Genomic DNA, 17,862 nt, shown 5'->3' on the forward strand with positions numbered 1-17,862 from the left:
GCAGTTTCCTCTGCTTGGAACAGTGAGGGAAGCCTATCTAATTTTCAAGACCCGATTAAAAAGCTATCTTTTTAAGGCTTTGCTGATGGTCTCAGACAATAGTGATTCATTTTTCTCTTCTCTGAAACCTTAGAGCACTTTCTATACGGTGTTAATATTGCTTTTCACACCAGTTATGTGTGCTACCTTACCTCCTGTAGGTAACTCTGAGTACCCTACCCTGAAAGTGCAGACTGTACCTTATTCAATTGTGTATGCCACAGATCACTTCCATTATACAAGCACTAAAATTGTGCTAAGTGAATGAATGGATAGATTTTGTCAATACACTAAGAATTTAGAAGGATTGTTAGAGTTGAGAAAAGAGGGAAAGATGTTTAGAAATGTAAACAGCCAATAAACATTTTTAATGTGAAGACAATCAGGTTATCAAATAGGAATGAAGTCTATATTAAAATGTGTTTTTAATAATGTAGTGGCAAAAAGCACAATGCTAGGTGATGATTCATACTCAGGTTTAGAGGGGATCTCAGAAGTGATCTTCCTACTGCAGAAACACCTCTACCTCACTATTAAGAGCTGACATGAACCCCTCATAACAGTTCTCTGGCATGATTTCCAGATACTTCAGCACATAAAACACCCACACTGAAGAACAGCTATGTTACAGTAGTGGATCAAACTCCAATACTTTTTGTATTGTCCTATTTAAAGGTTGTTAATTCAGTCGTGAAAATAAATGACCTGAGGCTTTCAAGATCAGAAGCTAATCAGGTATCAGGCAGAAGAGGTTTTTAAAAATTATTTCTGTTAGCAAGATTTATAGTCACAAAAGGTGTTGCTTTAAGTGTTTTATTAGAAAATCATTGTTAAATCAGTTTAGAAAACAAGGAAGTATTTCCAGTGAGTGAGTTTGTTTTAAAGCTCAAGACTTTAAAATCTTGCTATTCAAACAGTGGTCCTAAACCAGCAGCTTTGGCATCACCTGAGAGCTTGTGAATAATGCAGAGTATCAGGCCCCACCTCAGACCTACTAAATCAGAATCTCTATTTTGATAAGATCCCCAAGAGATTCCTATGCATATTAAAGTTTAAGAAGAACTGCTTTAGAGAACAAAGTTTTTTTTTAACTCTACAAACAAGCATGTAGGAAATTCATTTTAAATGTTATACAATTTTTTGGTCCTCAAATATGAACACAAGAACGAGTAAGACTCATTTGTGAGAATTATGTATTGACATGCAAATTAGATTTTTAGAAAAATGTGGAATCTGTAACCTTATTGGAAATTCACATAGATGTTAATTTTTAAAAGTATTCTGCCTTTTCCTTAGATATTTCTGCATCAAAATTATTGGCATAAAATAGAAGCTTCAATAGAGAATGTTTCCTTCCCCGTGGCATTACTGTTCTCAATTGGCATTACATCTGCTGGGCATTTTGCAGTAACAGCTTAGTGTACTTTTGCGACATCTTTCATTTGCCTGCTTTATGTTGGGAGCTTCTCAAAGCCCTTTACAAATGATGTCTCTCCTGTAGCAAGAAATAAGTAATGTACCAGGCACCAGCTCCCTTCCATTTCTAATCCAGATTGACAAAGCAGCCTCCCATCTGACTCCCACCATGAGACCCAGGCTGCTTCTCCTCCCGGGGACCACTTCTCTCACCCTCTGTTTTGTATTAAGCTGGTAGGCATCAGAAGCCTAGAGGTTTGCAGTTGGCTGCAAGGAGCTAAAAGATATGAAAGGTCCCAGGAGAAAAGCTGAGGCTGACAGGCACTGTAAGAGCCTTGAAGCTGGGTATCAATCAAGGCACATCTCACTGTTAGTATTCCCAGAAGCATTATAATGAACTAGAAGTTCAAGGGGAGGGGAAAAATAGGACTAAGTATAGAATAACACTGGGAAGCTACTTTAACCCTTAAATTGCCCAGTTATAACAACCAACATTCCTATAATATCAGTGCAACCCATTTGGACAAGTCAGAACCAATCTGCTTTTATAAAGAAACATTAAAACAATTACAACATTCTTCATTAAATAATTTAAAATATGATGAGCAAAGACTTGTTTGGAAAAACAAATTCTATGCAAAAAAAATACTCAAATGTAAATAATACAATCCCTCAACTCAAATTCTGCCAGTAAAAACAACCATAGAAAATTTTTTAAAATTGTTGCAATTCATACTTTCCCCAGTATATTAATTATATGATCATGCATGGGTTTCCATTAAAAAACTAAAGTCATCTATGTTTTGTTCTTCACTGTATTCTAAAAATGGGATGAACTAATTTACCTGGAATAGACAATGTACCTCTCTGACCTTCAGAGAATGCTCTTGTTATAAAAAGCTTTTCAGAACCAGCAATGAACTTCAATATGTGGAAAGAATTTTTGTCTTATTCTCACTACATACTGTTCCTCTAAAACCCAAACTTCTAGCAATGGCAGTAATAACAAAACATGGGAACTAGGAGAAAATTCAAAATGATAATTGTTTACTTCTTCTTCCATATACACTCTGGAAGCCCAGGAGTGGTGTGGGGGTATAGGTGTGCGTAATATTATTCCTTCCAACACTGTCTCCCAAATAGAACCTTGCACTAGATTTATAAGTAAGAGTCCAGAGCAAATACTTGCAAATAGATGCCAAGAGAACAAAAATGTTCTCTTTGTGCTACACTATAATTCTTGCCCAAGATGCCTGATGAAAGAAAGTTTCCTTAAGAGCCTACACACATGTTGGTACCTAATTTTTGTTACTCATTTGTTCCACAAATATTTTACTGAGTCATCTCTTATGTGCTAGGCACTGTACGAGGCACTGGAGATGGGGTGTGGTTTCTCAAATATAGATGTTTAAAGTATATCTATCAAGATCATCCAACTTAATTTCACTTTTAATGTGGAGAAAAGGGAACCCTAGTATATTGCTGGTGGGAATGCAGACTGGTGCAGCCATTATGGAAAACAGATGGGAGTTTCCTCAAAAAATTAAAAATGGAACTGCCATTTGACCCAGTGATCTCACTTCTAGGAATATATATTAAGAAACCCAAAAAACACCAATCAGAAAGAATATATGCACCCCTGTGTTCACAGCAGCACAATTTACAATAGCCCAAGTGCCCATCAGTAGATGAGTAGATAAAAAAGCGATGGCATATTTACATCATGGAGTACTATGCAGCTGTGAAAAAGAAGGATCTTTTACCCTGAGACAGCATGGAGGGACCTGGAAAGTATTACGCTAAGTGAAATAAGCGAGTCAGAGAAAGATAATGATCACATGATCTCACTCATATGTGGAATCTAATGAACAAAATAAACTGATGAACAAAACAGATCTAGAAACACAGAAGCATGGAACAGACTGTGGAATCTTAGAGGGAAGGTTGGGGTGGGGAGCAGACGGGGAGAGATTAACGAGGAACTTATATGTGTGTATGTATAGCCCATGGACACAGACAATAGTGTGGTGAAGGCCTGGAGGAGTGGGGGTGGGGTGGAGGGAGGGTCAATGGGGAAAAAAGAGGGGGACATCTGTAATACTTTCAACAATAAAGATATAATTTAAAAATGTTTTCATTTCTATATTAAAAGAGAGTGAGAAAAGATTCTCTTAAGTATTTTAAGAGTCATCCACATTTTCAGCAAAGACATTATCTGAACACCGAGAATTACACAGTATGTCATGCTCTCTTTTGCCTGGGCTTTCAAGAAGCTTTGAGTTCATCTTAGCACAGAACTGCACTGACACTGTTATTAAACAATCTTAACCACTAAAAGTGAGGCAACCAGATATTAATGCTTCTTTATATGATGCAACAGGAAACACAAAGCACCACTTGTAAAGTATTCTTAACCCCAAAAATCCAAACCTCACATCAATCTAATCAAACCCAAGAGCTAGTATATAGGGAACAATAGATATAAAGGAACATGTAAAATGACATCATTGAGAATGTGAGTAGCCATGTCAAAATATAGAAAATTTTATAGGAAAAATGACAACCTCTCTCTGTTTGGACTCTGCCAGAAGTGAATTTTGAGACAAGCAGTTTCCTTGGGAGAAAAAGGAAGTACCCATAAAAGAAATGGGAAGTACGACGGGGAAGAAAACCAATATACAATACAATATAGTGAACTAAATGTTTCCAGTTAACTTCTGAAAAAATTTTTCAAGGTTTAAAACAAATAGACTGTAATACCTCCCAAATTATATTATTTAAATTCTTTAAGTCTCTTCTTACCAGTTTCTGCTGATAGCATATGCATTTCTACACCATAGAACATGAAGAAAGTATCTCCTACATATGTTAAAGAATGCCTTTATTTCACCAGCAAACAAGTTACCCTGTTTTTTGGTGAGTCAACAGCCTTCAATGAAAAATGTTCAGTGAAACCTTGGGTTTCTCATTTTCCACATTCACTTAATTCTAGAATGGCTTTCAAGCTTTCTAGTTTCTTATTCCTGAATACTATGTTCTAGGGTAAAAATATTTTTATTACCAAATTCAAGAATAACTCCATTATTATATATGTCTAATGTACATGCTGCTTACTTTAAAAAATCTGTATCTTCATAAGTATACTGTTACTTCTAACCAAACCAATTCTAAATGTCATTCAAAATTAGTCCTTGAAAGGCCATATACTTACTGAGATACCTATCATAATTATCATCAGAATAATTTTTAATATTTCCCCGTATGCCACATACTGTTTTAATTAACTTTGTAAAGCAAATGGGTCTGTCTTTCCCTTATTTGGTCTTACCCTCCCCCCCGCCGCCCCCCCCCCCCCGACCCCAGGTTTGCACAGCTGGGTGATAAAGGTAAAGGGCTTAAGGGGAAACAAATTCATAGACACAGACAACAGTATGGTGACTACCAGAGGGAAAGAGGGTTGGGGGTAGGTGAAGAGGGTATAGGGAGTTTAAATGGTGATTGGAAGGAGACTTGATGTGCGGTGGTGAACAAACAATAAAATATACAGATGAGGTATTATAGAATTGTACATGGGAAACCTATATAATTTTATTAACCAAACAAATAAATGCCTTAAAAAAATAAAATACATCACCCCCTCCCAGTGAGTCTCCAATCTTTCATATATATTAAGGGTCATTACCTCATGACCTCCATCACACTTCCATGTAATATTTCAATTTCTAAGCACTCTATCAAAAATGTAATCAGGGAATAACCATGGTTTATTAAAAGGGAATCTGAGTTTAGAAATCATTTGCCCTTGCACACTCTTGTCTTAGTTGCTATGAGAAAGAGGAAAAGAAAAAAATAACAAGCATTGGCACAATTAGGAATTAATAGTATCAGAAGAGGTGACATCACTATAGATTCCATGCAAATTAAAATGAGATACCACTACGTACTTATTAGAACGGCCAAAATCTAGAACAATGACTACACCAAATGCTGACAAAGTTGTGGAGCAACAGAAACTCTCATTTATTGCTGGTGGGAATACAAAATGATATAGCCACTTTGGAAGACAATTTGGCTGTTTCTTAAAAAACTAAATATACGCCTACCACACAATCCAGCAATTGCACTCTTGGGTATCTTACTTAAAGAAACTGAGAGCTTACATCCACACAAAAACATGCCATGAATGCTTATAGCAGCTTTATTCATAATTGCCAAGGCAATAAGTCCTTCAAGACCAAGATGTCCTTCAATGGACAAACAGATAAACTGTGATACATCCATACAATGCAATATTATTCAGCACTAAAAAGAAATAAGCTATTAAGCCATAAAAAGATACAGAGGAAATTGAAATGCCTATTACTAAGTGAGAAAAATCAATCTGTAAAAGTTACATACAGTGTTTCCAACAATATGACATTATATGAGAAAAAAAAAGGCAAAACTATGGAGATAGTAAAATGATTAGTGAAACTACTTTGTTTGATATTATAATAGTAAATACATGTCCAAACTCACAGAATGTACATCAAGAATGAATCCTAATGTAAACTATGTACTCTGGGTGATAGTATGTGTCAATGTAGGCTCATCAACTGTAGCAAATGTACCACTCTGATAGGGGATATTGATAATAGGGGAGGCTATGCATGTGTATGGTGCAGAGAATCTCTGTACGCCTTGCACTTAATACCACTGTGATCCTAAAATTGTTCTAAAAAACAAAGTATATTTTTTAAAGTACTATTCCTTATTTCACTATCAATGCAAATAGTTACTTTCCTAAATACCTTTATGCAACAAAAGTATTTAATTCCCTACTTTTATTATTTTATAGTTTAAGGAATAATATTTCAGATGTATGCACATGCACACAAATAGCTTATTTCTTTCTGCCTACAGTCCTATGTAAATATAGATTTGGAGTAAAAGAGCATATCGGCTGTAGTGGGTTGAACACGGTCCCCCCAAATTCATGTCAGCCAGAACTTCTGAATGTAACCTCATTTGGAAATAGGGTTCTTGAAGATGTAATTAGTTCATGGTTTCAAGATGAAACCACCCTGGATTTAGGCTAGGTCCTAAATCCACTGATTGGTGCCCTTACAAGCAGAGGAGATGATACAGAGACACCCAGGGGAGATAATGAATGAAGATGGATGCAAAAATTGAAATGATGTGTCTATAAATAAGCCAAGAAATGCCAGGAACCACCAGAAGCTGGAAGAGGCAAAGAAGGATTCTGCCTTAGAGCCTTCAGAGGGACAGTGGCCCTGCCAGCACCTTGATTTCAGACTTTTTGTTTCCAAATTTGATAGAGAATAATTTGTTTTAAGTCATCAAGAATTCTAGAGGCCTCCCAACCCCTCCACCCCCTCAAAAAAAAAAACAACACAAAAAAACCCTAAAAAAAAAAAAAACTTAAGAAAAATACTAAAATACTTGACCTGCCTTAGGACAAACTAGCATTTAAAGAAATGATAAATCAATTCACCATCAAATTAAGAGAATGAATACAGAAAATACACCACTGGTTTCTATTTAAAAAGGGAGAAAAAAGCAAGTCTCAATCAACTGAAGTTCATAAACTCTACTGTTGTGGAATGAGCATAATTTTCCTATTTATCAGTAAGTGAAATGAATGCAGCAGTTCCAATGAATATTTGTTTTTAGTAATTCAAAATAATAAAGTTTTCAGATAAAGAATCTATGTAGGTTAGACAGTCTCCTAAATTGAATTCTCTCAGTAGTCAAATAGATGATCAAATATGAAGACCACAGAGATATATTTTATAACTTCAAATTTTATTTTCAACATAAGCTCTAAAGAGAACACTGAAATATAGGACCATAAACTATAAAGATTACTAAGCTATAAATTATCAATATTATTGTTTAACTTACCATTAGCCTGGTCAATCCCTCAGTTCCTATCAACCTTTCTGTCCTCTACTTTATTAGGTCAAAACAGTAGTTATTTAGAATTACCAAATTGGAAGGGCATTAGTTTATCTAACTACTAGAGACCCAGTGCACGGGATTTGTGCACTGGTGGGGGGAACGGCCTGTGGGGATCGGCCCGCTATGGTAGCGCTGCTCATCCCAGTCAGCCAAGTGGCTGCTCCCACTGTGGGAGCACACTGACCACCAGGGGACAGATCCTGAGTTGAGCATCTGCCGCCTGGTGGTCAGTGTGCATCACAGTGATTGGTCGACCAGTCGTTCTAGTTGTTCTGCTATTCGGTTGCTGGGCTTTTATTATATAGGAAGGATAGGATGTGACAATGCCCCCTCGTGCAGGACTCTTGCAGCATCACTGGCAGGATGGTCAATTAGTTTCCAATTGAACACTTGCTATGATAGGAAGCTTACTAAGTGTACAAGTTAATAATGCGGATATTTTTCAATAGATGGAGTTACACATATGTTGATATATATGTGATTTGATATGTATGCTATTTTGTTGTATTGACAGCAAGCTTGAAAACTTCATATGTCAAATTTGCTTAAGGTATTAACATCATATATATATTTTTATGCTTAAAAATGTCGAATTTCATGCCAAAAAAAGAGCATTTGCGGGAAGTTTTAATTCATTGCTTTATTTTGAAGAAAAGTGCTGCTGAATACTTTGGGAAGCTTATGGTGAACATGCTCCATCTCAAGATACCTGTGAGCGCTGGTTTAAATGCTTTGAAAGTGATGATTTCCATGTGAAAGACAAAGAACGTCCAGGTCAACCGAAAAAGTTTGAAGACCAACAATTACAAGCATTATTGGATGAAGATGCAGGTAAAACTCAAAAACAACTTGCAGAAAGATTAAACGTTACTCAGCAAACAACTTCCGATTGTTTACAAGCAATGGGAAAGATTTTAAAGGAAGGAAATGGGTGCCACATCAACTGAACAAAAGACAAATGGAAAACCGAAAAGTCATCATTAAAATGTTGCTTCAATGGCACAAAAGAAAGTCTTTTTTGCATTGAATTATGACTGGCAATGAAAAGTGGATTTATTTTGAGAATCCCAAATGCACAAAATCATGGGTTAACCCAGGTCAACCATCAACATCGACTGCAAGGCCAAATCGCTTCAGGAAGAAGACAATGCTCTGCATTTGGTGGGATCAGGAAGGTGTGGTGTATGATGAGCTTTTAAAACCAGGTGAAACCGTTAATACTGATCGCTACCGACAACAAATAATCTATTTGAACCACGCTTTGATCATGAAACGACCGAATGTGCCAGAAGACACGGCAAAGTAATTTTGTTTCATGATGACACACCATCACACACTTCAAAACCAGTTAAAGACATGTTGACAGATCTTGCCTGGGAAGTATTAACCCACCTGCTGTATTCACCAGACCTTGCTCCTTCAGGTTACCACTTGTTCCGATCGAAGGCACATGCACTTTCTAAGCAGCACTTCAAAACGTACGAAGAAGTGGAAAATTGGGTCTCTGAATGGTTTGCCTCAAAGCAAGTTCTATTGGGACAGTATCCACAAATTACCTGAAAGATGGGGAAAATGTGTAGCTAGCGATGGACATTACTTTGAATAAAGCACTTTTGATGTTTCTCTTGATATTATCTCATATTTTCTTTGATTACAAAATCCACCATTATTAACCGGTACACCTAGTACAGGACAAACCAATCCACTGTAAAAGCAGTGACACTGCAAAGTTTTACCTCACCAGGCTGAGCATCTACTCACCTTTCCATTCTACACATTCATCACAATCCTATCACGTACAAGAACATATCCTCCTATTCTTCCACAAGGTTATGGCAGTATCTGGATGACAACCTATGGGGATGGAAGCGCTAAACCAGGTAGGACCTGTAGGGAATTCAAAGGCACATTCTGTCCTTCAAGAGCTTCATGACCATGCATGAAAAATGAGCACACAAGATATATGATGCGAGTACTGTAAAACTTATAGAAAGTAAACTACAAACATTTAGAGCAGTGGTTCTCAACCTGTGGGTCGCGACCCCTTTGGCGGTCAAACGACCCTTTCACAGGGGTTGCCTAACACCATCGTGCATATCAGATATTTACATTATAATTCATAACAGTAGCAACATTACAGTTATGAAGTAGCAACGAAAATAATTTTATGGTTGGGTCACAACATGAGGAACTGTATTTAAAGGGCCTGAAGGTGGAGAACCACTGATTTAGAGAGAAGGCAGGAAAAAGGCAAAGCGCACTGTATGGGTTAAACAGAATGATTCCTATGGGAGAAGTAAGTCAGTAGCAAAACCTGACTATGGAAGTTCATGTAGTGTGTATTGGAAGTATTGGAAGATGAAGTTGGAGCCAGATTGTTAATGAAAAAACCAAAGTCTTAGAAGAGTGAGTGTAATACCCTTGAAAATCAGATACAGGGGTTGATATCTACTGTAGCAGAAAATAATAAAGGAGACTTCTCATTAAGGGAGGAGCACAGTGATTTCAAGATGTAGGAAAGATTAGTGTTCCATACTTTTATGACAAAGAGTACAATGGTAACAAGGAAGAAAAACAAGGGCCTGTACTGAGACAGAGGAGATTTGGGGAAACTTTCAAAGGCAAACAGGTCATGATGACAAGCTAAAGGGTTGAAAAGTTCAACAAGCCAAAGTCATAAACCTAGGTGACTGGTAATACTAAAAGAGGAGTTAAGACTATTTTGGAGAAAGAATTTCTTTGTAATCACTGATCTACAGCAATTTCACTATTTATATGCCTTGCCCAGTCAATGAGAAAACAGCTGACAGAGATGAGGTGCTTTCTACCAACTAGCATGAAAAATCTGGAAATTGTATTTGACCACTTTTCATATACCCAGGACTAAAGCACCAAGAAAGTAACTGAGCCCAAGGCCCTAAGTGTTAATAGGCCCCCAAGCTTCTCCAATCTTTAGCGAGGCAACAGTTAAAGCTGTGAGTTAAAATGACTTGATGACAAGATGTTATGGAAAAGGAGAAAAGAAGCTCTTAGTACATCAGAGAATATCCACATTTACCTCCTTACTGTCTTCTGTCTCTTAAATGTAGGCCTTTTCCCTTCCCCCAACCAGTGAGGAACAGAGAACAAAACAGAGAGAGAAACAGAGAAACTACGGGAGCATAAAGAAGCAGGAAGAACAGCATTTCAAGAAGAAATGCAGTAGGTAATTATGAAATGCCATAAAGATTATGAACAGAAGATTACCAAAGGGTAGTATAATTCACAATTAGGTAGCTACTATTACCTGGGGAGCACAATCATCATTTTTAAAAACTTCAATGTTGGTAGCCTCCAGTAAGGCAGACACCAACTTCTAACTATCAATCTAAAAGTTTCCATGCATGCTAGTCAAACAGAACCACATAGTTAGTCTTAGTCCACAAGAGATGAACTTAGTCATCCCATGTATGATGTGTCCTTCTGGACCTATGAACTAGAACATAAACATTTCAGAACCTAAACATAATGAAAATGCTTCTTTATGTTTTTGAATGACTTCCAAAAAAACAAAAAAGGTTACACTCACACATCCATTTGGCTTGTATGAGTAGTATTGACTTTAAGTGCCATTTTAAAAATTTACCGATATGAATCACCCCAGCCTTGACAATGGGTTAATAAACTTTGATAATACAAATACCTTGTACTTCTCTTAGAAGAAAATGTGCCCTGAAGATACTCTTGTTCCCTCCTGCAACCAACAGACTGAATAAAAGTGCATTATAAGCCATTAAGAAAATATCTTCTATCTCACCTTTACAATATTCAAGTATATTTATTAACTTAGTGCAGTAAGCCTCCACTTAACGTTGTTCTGTGATTTTAAGGAAACAACATATAACAAACCAATTTTATCATAAGCTAATTGATATAAACAAGAGTTAAGTTCCTACAGCATCTCATCAACTTTATAACAAAACAACATTGAACAAAATGACATTATTCAAGGGCTTGCTGTACTTCAAAGCATTGTAATATTTCAAAAGAAGTGATAGATTCTTCAAAAATCGTGTCATGTGGGAATATAGACAAGCTGTTTGCTAATTTCCTAATATCACAATCCATTCTGTATTAGAAGTAACAGCTATAGATGATCAAGGGAAGTTACTACTACAGTACAAAGCAGTAGTCCCCAAATAAAGTAAGCTAAAAAAGACCACTAAGGCATCAAACACAACAGCCTTGCGCATAACTACTTCAGTCATATCTACCAGGTGGTTTCTCTTGCCTCAGGAGGGTCAAATGAGAAAGAAAAGACTGAAAATCTGATTAGTTTGCTACAGAATATTAGGCACTTCTTGGATTTAAAAGCTATTTCTTGAGGGTTCATCTTTTTATATACCTTAAACCACTCTGTTGGTCAAGTGTGTATCAAGGAAACCTTTATAACTTAGCATTATGGACTGGAAAACACAATGTAACCTTTTTTTCTAACCAAGTAGCCATCTTCCCAGCGGGAGGGATCTGTAAATGTATTCAAGACAATATAAAAGCAAAATCATATAGTGGCCTTTTACTGATCTAAGTTGAAATACCCATCTTGAACTGTTTAATATACCAACTAGAGGCCCGGTGCATGAAAATTCATGCATTGGGGAGGGGCGGGGGGTCCCTCAGCCCGGCCTGCCCCCTTCTCATAGTCCGGGAGTCCTCAGGGGCAGGAGGCAACCCGGCGATCAGGGGAAGGCAATGCCCCCATCACACCTCTGCTGCTGCCACTGCCAGCAGCGCAAGCCTCGGCCGGCCCTGGGCGGCTGGGCAGCCGACATCTGGGGCTTGCCTGCGCCTCGGGCCGGCCCTGGGCAGATGGGGGGCTGAGAGGACTGGGGGACTTCGGAGGCAGGCATGCGGAGCGGCCAGGCCTGGCCTTGCTGCGCACCTGCTGCCCGGACGGGCCTGAGGGGACTGGGCGCTGCCTTCTTGTGGCTGTGAGCACCACCATCTTTGAGGGTGGGGCAGTCAATTAGCATATTCCCTCATTGGCTGTGGGAGCCGCCTTCTTTTGTGACAGCAAGATGGCCAATTAGCATATTCCTTCTTTATTAGATAGGCATATTCCTTCTTTATTAGATAGGATAGGTTCTCACCAAATACCTTCTTCATCACAGTATCTAAATTAAAAAGAATTTGTCATATCCTCAGTTTTCGTCAAATCAATGAACAGTAATTTAGCTTAATGGCCAAAACTTACTGAAGTAGTAAATATTATACATACTATGTGTAAATAACTTTACATTCCACTGAAGCAATATTGAAGGGATAACTATGGTATATGTAAGTTAGGCTTATAGGGACAAATGAAACCATATAACCAGCAATTTTAAACCTTCCACACTTACAGAAATAGGATTTTTATTTTTGTATTTTTTCATTGACCAAAAATCTGCTCTGCTAATCTTCTCTTCCCTTATAAATTCAACTAGAGAAAGATATATTTTTTTTAAAATTGTCATCATTTTTTCAAATCTCATCAATTACAACAGTCAAAGATATATCTTTGAATGATTTTGAGTGTATAAAGTAATAGAAATGATATTTTTCTATGTGGAGCAAATGATACCTTTCAAAGAGTAAAGCATAAAGCATGTTTCACCACTTCATTTATACCACTTACAGGAATTTATTTGCTTTTGTATTAAAAGCAGACATACATATCAAGTTAGTTATTTCTTATCAATCATAGTTATTTTTGTCACTATTTTAATAAGACTATGTCATAACTTACAGGGGAAAGAGACAAGTTAATAAGCACTTTAAGAAACCACTAATTTTACAATCAGACTTTTAAAATAAAAGTCCTCATCCATTTACCCATTTCAGAAGGTAAAAAAAAAATAGTAAAAGCACAGAAAGATGGCCAGCACAAGCACTATTCTCCTCCAAGGTACTGTCTCCATTTCATAATGATGACTTTATCAGTTTGATAAGGTTTCCTTCTCTATTCATTACCTTACAAAACAAAAATACATCCTATATGCCAGGTAATGCAAAGTACTTTATATATACCTTAACCTTACAACCTTGCAGAATTATCCTCACTTTTAAAATAGAAAATTTGAGGGTCAGAAAGATAAGGAAATTTGCTTAATATCACATAGTTAGAGCCAGGAATGAACCAGGCCTTTCTAGCTTTGATGTCAATCTACAGTCTAGTATTGTCAGTTATCCTGGAAATCCAAAACTATTTCATAATGTACCAACTCTCCCTGAAAGGAATATGCATTGCATACCTAGGTTTCCAGTGGAAGAATCCAAGTAATAAGCATGTTTGAAGCATGCAACAATATTCCAGTGTAACAACTTATATTTACTGTTCACAAGCACATATATTATTTTTTATATCTTCACAGCAACTCTGAAGCTGAAGCAGGAATTATATTATTCCTACTTTATAAATAAGGAAAATGAAACTTTGCAATATCTGACATATGATAAGTGCAAATATTTGTTAAATGATAAGACTCAAATAGGCTAAGTGACTTCTCCAAACAAGTGTCTAAACAGGGTTCATCATTACATAATAAATATAAGTACAAAACTAAGTACAGTTAAAAAACAGAGCTAGGCAGATAACTTACTTAATAGTCACACGATTAGGCTGTTTTTATGACAGTGCAATTATGAGCATTAGAAGACCACAGAGGCTGGACACTAGTCATGCCAGTTCATCATTTTAGTGCACCCAATTTTAATACCACTGGATGAACAATTTGAAAATTACAAAAAAAGGAAATGATTCATTCATTCACTCACTCACTGTCCCTCATCTAAACAACATTTTTTGAACACCTAATATGTGGCAGAAACCAGAAAAGTCTAAGAGCCTACAATGTGCCATGGACACATTCACAAAGAGTCTCATTTTGTCTTCCCAGAACTCTGCAGAAGAGGTCTTTATCCCCATTTGATAGGTGAGAAAATGGAAGCTCAGAAAGGTTAAATAACTTTTTAAGTTTAGTGGTCAAGTTAGGTGTCATTTTCAAGTTATATGGGTACAAGCACATGTATACACATGGGCATCTCTTGCTTCTATAATCCAGGTCACCAATGGTCTACCACTCTATACCAGGATCAAATAAGAGCAAGAGCCCAATCCTACCTTGCTCAAAATGTGTATGTTACTGTTAAAAGTCCTTTCAAATATATACACAAAAAAAATAGAAGGACATATGGTTGACCCTTAAACAACACAGGTTTGAAATGCATGGGTACAACCATGACATATGATAAGTGCAAATATTTGTTAAATGATAAGACTCAAATAGGCTAAGTGACTTCTCCAAACAAGTGTCTAAACAGGGTTCATACATGGTTGTAGTTGTGTTCAATAAATACAAGTAATCCTGTTAATGTATTTTCTCTTTCTTATGATTTTTTATTAACATTTTCTCTCTAGCTTACTTTAATGTAAAAATTCAGTACATAATACAAATAATGTGTTAATCAACTGTTTATATTATTGGTAAGGCTTCTTGGTCAATAGTAGGCTACTAGTTAAGTTTTGGGGGAGTCGAAAGTTATACAAAGATCTTCAACAGTGTGTGTGTGGAGAGGGGGGGTAGGGTCAGCGATCCTTATCCCCACATTGCTCAAGAGTCAACTATACATTAAAATGTTAAACAGTGCCCAGTCTATGGGAAAAAAAGTAGTATAGTTTTTATAGCTCTCAAGTGAAATTAAGGTTTCTGTTCGTTCGAAGATTAAGCAAAGAGCCAAGTATTTTGCAATACTGTGATACTTTTGTTAACTGTAAGCAGATCAAAGACTTTCTAAGAGAATTAGTATCAACTCTTATAGTAAAAACTGGTACTAGAAAGTTTGATGAATGAGTCAATTTAAGTAGATGTTTTCTAAGAAATTACTTTGGCTACAAAAAAAACAACAACAACAAATAGCTCTTCTTTATTCTCTTAGCTCTTTCAGAATGTGATGTCATTACAGAAGTGTGAGCTTGTCACCAGGTAGCAGAGATTTTACTGCAGTTGGGCATGAAATCAAAAGAATTTAGAATGTCTAAATTTCTTCTCAGGATAACTCTAAATCACACTTTACTTGAAACTGTTCTTTCTGCAGAGATAGACCTCATTGCTGTGTCAGTAACTTTTTAAAAGTTGAATTTTCCAAAACTCCAAATACAACAGAACAGCAAAATATCAGGCATTTAACTATGAGAGTATCTTGTTTCAACTACCAAGAAATTTTAACTCTGTTTAAAACTTATTCATGAGCTCTACTCCATCACTAAATCATACTTTAGAGTTGGCTCAAATTTCTTAGCAAGCTGCTTTAAATATTAAATATTAGTCTGTCTTCATGAGCTCATATGACTTCTAGCCATTTATTTTAAAGTAGGCAGTCATTTATTTTAAAGTAGACAGTAACATATGCACATTCACTAATTAGAAGATTAGCTCCTGGGAAAAGGTATCCTTCTGATACCTGAGGAAAACAAAACTATCAACAGGCGATCTTTTTACTGGTAATTTCCCCACTAAAATGTAGGTATGTTCTTAGTCAATAAAAATTCCTCTTGCCCAGCAGGCGTGGCTCAGTGGTTGAGCATCAACCTATGAACCAGGAGGTCACAGTTCGATTCCCAGTAAGGGCATATGCCTGGGTTGCAGGCTCGATCCCCAGTGTGGGGTGCACAAGAGGCAGCTGATCAATGATTCTCTCTCATCATTGATGTTTCTATCTCTCTCCCTCTCCCTTACTCTCTGAAATCAACAAAAATATATTTTTTAAAAAATAATAAAGTAAAATAAAATTTCCTCTAAAGCAACAATGTTCAATCTTTTCATCTTCTGGCACTCATAAATTACTAAAATTCTGCAGCACACCAAAAATATATATTTTTTGCTGGTCTGACAAAAAAGGGTATAATTTTGATTCGTTCACACCAGATGGCCATTGTTGTATTGGCTGTAATCATTTTTTTATTTTATAATCTAAGGGGGGAAATGTCAGTACCCCTAAATAGTCAGGTAGGTTTTGCATGTTTTAAAAATCCTTGTGGCATGCCCTGGCCAAGTGGATCAGTTGGTTGGAATATCATTCTGTACACCAAAAGGTTGTGGGTTCGATTCATAATCAGGGCATATACCCTGGTTGCAGGTTTGATTCCTGGGTCAGAGCAAGTATGGGAGGCAACAGATCGATGTTTCTCACATCAATGTTTCTCTCTCCCTCTCTCTCTCAAAAAAAAAAAAAAAAAATCAATGGAAAATATCCTTGGGTGAAGATTTAAAAAAAAATTCTTGTGACACCCCAGTTGAAAATCACTACTCTAAAGTATCATTTCTAAAGATGTCACCTCAAAGGGGATTTACCACAGAGACAATTACAGCCTTTTAAATCACAAAGCCCAAAACAGTCTATTTAATTTCACTCAATTTTTAGTTGAAAAACTAAGGTCTCAAGAAGGAAAGTGACTTGCCCTTTTAGACGAATCAATAACTTTTATTTTCTAATTTTAACTAGTATTTTCTGGTGCTTCCCTAAATTTGCTACAGCCAATCAAAAGGCAAATCTGTGCTCACTGATAAGATTTGCGGACATTCTCCTGGTGATTGCCCTTGGACAGACAAGATATATGTTCCAGTTTTGAAACACTACTTGAGACCTTTTCCTCATTGTTTAACCCAGCCGTGGGCAAACTACGGCCCACTGGCCGGATCCGGCCCGTTTGAAATGAATAAAACTAAAAAAAAAAAAAAAGATCGTACCCTTTTATGTAATGATGTTTACTTTGAATTTATATTAGTTCACACAAACACTCCATCCATGCTTATGTTCCAGCCCTCTGGTCCAGTTTAAGAACCCATTGTGGCCCTCGAGTCAAAAAGTTTGCCCACCCCTGGTTTAACCTAAACTTGTCTTTCTTTCTGAGACAGAGGAAAATGAAGTTCTCCCTATCCAACAGCACTTTCTGCAATGACAGAAATGTTCCATAATCTGTATTGATATATACAGCAGCCACTAGCTACATGACTATTGAGCACCTGAAATATGGTTACTGTAACTGAGGAATGGAACTTTATATTTTATTTCATTTTAATAAATTTGAATTTACAGCACAACTCTAGACAATTCTAACTTCAGTAATTATAACTGCATGGTTTTTATATCCCTTCCCGACTACTGAACTGAGCAAGACACTGATGAGAGTCCCACAAAAATAAAAAGGGCCTCAATTACTTTTACCAGGGTCAAAAATTCTTCTGATTCCTAAAGACCTTTTTCTAAAAAAGTTCTTAAATCCAATTATCAAAAGTCCCATGAATAGATTCTGATGATCCCAAGGAAAAAGAACTGGCACTTGGCTATTCTCCCAACGGTTTTCCTTAGCTCATATACTACTAGAATGTTTTCCTGAGATGATTTCTTCCTTATTTTCATTGCTTT

General features: G+C 36.7%; 1 protein-coding gene across 5 annotated transcripts in view; it reads right to left on the reverse strand.

Annotated features, from left to right (window-relative positions):
• ERP44 (endoplasmic reticulum protein 44) overlaps positions 1 to 17,862 on the reverse strand; it is a 63,077-nt gene that overhangs the window by 40,091 nt on the left and 5,124 nt on the right. For 2 of the 5 annotated variants that reach the window (XM_081103575.1, XM_081103577.1), the window contains exon 2: positions 8,809 to 8,972. The exons of the other annotated variants lie outside the window; for them this stretch is intronic. The gene's annotated coding sequence lies outside the window, so the exon portion shown is untranslated. The remainder of the gene's footprint in view (positions 1 to 8,808; positions 8,973 to 17,862) is intronic. 5 annotated transcript variants of the gene reach the window in all.

Source organism: Myotis nattereri, assembly GCF_964212035.1.
Source record: "Myotis nattereri genome assembly, chromosome: 12".
Lineage (NCBI taxonomy): Eukaryota > Metazoa > Chordata > Mammalia > Chiroptera > Vespertilionidae > Myotis > Myotis nattereri.